Below are 4,203 nucleotides of genomic sequence, written 5' to 3'. Positions count from 1 at the left end.
CTGAGGGAACCTGCAACACTGCACAACAGCCGCAGATTCGATTCTGCACCAGGAAATGTAAAACTATGAAGTGAGTGTTTTATTTTATTGTAGAAGTGTGTTTTTACATGCCAATAAACAGTCACATCATTATTTATTTTTTTAAAATTTGCTTTGAAGTTTTTTGTTGACGTGATTCTCTTCTACAACAACACTGTGCATCACTGACACCCAAGTGGCTGTTTGTTGATGATTTTGCAACAACTGATAATGAATATGGAATTCTATCTATCTATCTATCTATCTATCTATCTATCTATCTATCTATCTATCTATCTATCTATCTATCTATCTATCTATCTATGTGTAATAAAAAGTGCCATTACAAGTAAAAGTTCTGTATTATAAGTATTATTAACCAACTGTACGTACAGGATGAACAATGCAAGTCTTTGTGCAGTAACATGATCTATATCGGTGCTTGAATAGTAGCCTATATATAATGTTTTTGGGTTAATGTCACTGTATCCATAATGTGTTTGTTCTATTTTAATGCTACAGGGTGGGGAAGCAAAATTTACAATGAACATTTAGTTGCTTTTTCTCAGCAGGCACTACGTCAATTGCTTTGAAACCAAACATATATTGATGTCATAATCATACCTCACACTATTATCCATACCTTTTCAGAAACTTTTGCCCATATGAGTAATCAGGAAAGCAAACGTCAAAGAGTGTGTGATTTGCTGAATGCACTCGTCACACCAAAGGAGATTTCAAAAATAGTTGGAGTGTCCATAAAGACTGTTTATAATGTAAAGAAGAGAATGACTATGAGCAAAACTATTACGAGAAAGTCTGGAAGATACTATTAAAGAAGAATGGGAGAAGTTGTCACCCGTATATTTGAGGAACACTTGCGCAAGTTTCAGAAAGCGTGTGAAGGCAGTTATTGAGAAAGAAGGAGGACACATAGAATAAAAACATTTTCTATTATGTAAATTTTCTTGTGGCAAATAAATTCTCATGACTTTCAATAAACTAATTGGTCATACACTGTCTTTCAATCCCTGCCTCAAAATATTGTAAATTTTGCTTCCCCACCCTGTATATATATTTAAGAATATTAAGTACTTCATCTGCTTTCTGGTCTATTACTGAAGAGAAAAACTGTGATAAATTGCAATATGAAAAGCAATTAAAGCTGTCAGGCAAATAAAAAGTAGAATAATTATCAATGAAATGTGGTGGAGTACAATAAAATCATATGTATTTGTACTTTAATCAGGTGGAATCCTTGCAAGAGCAGCATAGACATAGTTGCAACAGATCAAGACACAACAAATAATCCATTTTCTTACATTACAATAGAATAAAATATAATATCTAGTTATATTCAATAAAAAAGTTAGATAAAAAGCCTACGGACAAAGTTCAAGAATGATTTCAATACAACTTTAGAGGCAATCATATTGACAAAGAGTGGTATTTTCTGACAGTTTCAGGTCATTTTGTAAATTATTCAATGATGAGGCAGCATATCCAGAAGCAATTCTTGTAAACTCTGTTCTGACTCTCTGAACCAGGATCTGTTGGATTTTCTGAGAGTGCAGACCGTATGGCTTTTGGATTTTATATGAATTTACATAGGAGAGATTTATTAATAAATGTAAACCAATCTGAGGGTCTGCAGAAATACAGAGAAGACAACATACAGAGCACAGAAATGAGCATGATTTCCACAGCCAGTAATAAAACATAAAGCACTGTGGTAAACTGAATCCAACTTTTCTACATGCTGTTGAGGTGTATTCATAAAGAGCAGTTCTGTATAGTCAAACAAAGGTAAGAAAGTTACAGAAATTAAGTCCTTTCTAACACCACAATTTTCTACTTTTGCTTAAGTAAATATACAGTTAACTAAATGTGCAGTTACATACCACCATTCTTTAAGACGTGTATTGTATATTAAAACTTGTGACTATACTGAGTGTATATACTCATGTCGTGCAAAGACTTGCTCTTAAAAATGACCAAGGAACCACTTAAAGTTTAAAATTCATAATATTGCTGATATATTAATTTGAAGAGGAAGTAGTGCTACAGTGTCACAATCATAAATGGTTAGAAGTTTGTTTCCATCTTTGTTGCAATATCTTCAGAAATGTTCAGTCTAAGAGGTCATGAGTAGTGCATTTTAACAACATAAAAGAGTCTGCCTGCACTTACTACTTTAAGAGTCACGTATGGTTTTGGAGTGTAAATATCTAAAAACCATTATTGTCAAAGGTTATGCCCCATGGTTAGAGACCAACCCATCTGGGCCCACAACATCCTACACCTCACACAAATACACCACCCAGTCAGTGACATCACTTTTTCCTATCTTTGTTCAAGAAACTTATACAACCACAAAAGGAAAAGAAGATGTGAGTTGTTTGTGCATGCACATATTTATTTGTGATGGGGTCTTTGCATACCTAAATATGGGGTACCATATATCCATGTATGCAGGTGTATGTGGTTTTTGAAACATTGTTATGCCCTGATCTCATCTCCAATAGCCTCTGTGGTGATGGAAGAAAAGTAGATGTCAGACAATAATCTGATACTACCAATGATGCAGGTGAAGTATACTCTTGCACATCTGTACAGTGAAATGAAATATGAGGTTTGGCGTGTCTCCCTGTCCTAAAAATAGAGCAGAATAAAGACAGACGTCTGCTTAGGTAATTGTAAAGACCTTTTCGCATGTAATAGCTCATATTGCAACTGGAAGGTTCATGAATAAAAGCCTTGATTGACAGAGGTTTTCCAAACAAGAGGATCATTCCTTTCAGGAAGGAAAGCGTTTTGAGTTTACTATTTACTGTTCATAAAGGTTAAGAGAGTGTTTCTCTAGAGTGTCTATGTGGATTTAAGTGGGTGGAGGTTTCCCCTCTAAAATTCCATTTCCTGCATTTTGAAGTCTTTACTGCTCTGCACATCTACATATCAAAATAAACAACTGCATATGCACACATGAAACATATATACAAATAAACACAAAGAGAACTGAACACTTTACAGGGTCACACAGGTGATGGAGAGGGAACTCTTCCTTTACATCACGTGAATGTTTCTAGGACATTATAAAACCAAAGGCAGCATACAACACCTGACATGTAAAGAAATAGAACATACTGCCATGTGAGAGTAAAGGTGTGAAGCAGTCACAGTCAGTTATTACATTTTTTCTGCATTATGCATGTTTAACAAACTACAGAAACAAATCTTGTACAATACAATTCAAAGTTTCTTTAGCATAGTGTGATGGCAAGTACTGAATATGTTACTTTTGCATTTTTATGTTTCTGTAGTTTTCCTCCAGCTTCCTTTGCATCGTAGAGATGAATCATCGATGATTTTGTTTTGAAACAGGGCTGAGGTGTGATTTTTCACACTTCTACATAAGTTCATTTCCTCTGAAAGTCTTTCAGGCACAGTCTGGCTAGATATGTCATACTAGTGTAGCCACAGAGTTTATAAAGAGACTGATCCATCAATCAGTGACAGGCAAAAAAAGGTTTCTGAGATTATAAATGGTGAGATATTAAAATGGATTAAACAGATGGATAGACAGATTGTCGGAATGATGAGCGGCTCAGTCGATGGTTGCTTTGTTTAAACAATGCAGAATAGAATTTTTAAATTAGTAATCACATTTTCATTATCATTTCATCATTAGCTTTTTAACTGTGTAAATGTGCATGTTTCACACTGCAGTTGTGTTTTATTTCAAGAGTTTCACAAAATTGTGAGCAAATGAATGAAGATGTATCAGTGGAATCAAGTGAAAGCAGGGATTATACTGTAAACAGCATGTAAATCTGAAAACGTATTAATCCTGGTACAATTGTAGAATACAAAGCATATGTACACGTGGGTTAGGGATAAACTCCATCCCAAAAGTTGGCACTGGGAATGAGGTAATGCTTTACATAATTTGACAAAGGTCCCAAGCATGATGGGAAGTCTTTCACAGGAACTTACCTCCGGGGAAAATGCAAAACCTACACCCTTGGCAGTCTTCCACAGGTGGTCTAAAGAGCTAAAGTCAACACAAAAACACAACTTGAGATCCTAATATTCAGGGAAGGAGAGAGTAAGTTGTGCAGCTGAAAGCAGTGCTTCTCATACAAGTTCTTTTTTCTGGAACTTTACATTTCAAAGTTTTATTCTATT

Source organism: Sphaeramia orbicularis, chromosome 24 (assembly GCF_902148855.1).
Source record: "Sphaeramia orbicularis chromosome 24, fSphaOr1.1, whole genome shotgun sequence".
Classification (NCBI taxonomy): Eukaryota; Metazoa; Chordata; class Actinopteri; order Kurtiformes; family Apogonidae; genus Sphaeramia; species Sphaeramia orbicularis.
This window is presented reverse-complemented; position numbering follows the sequence as displayed.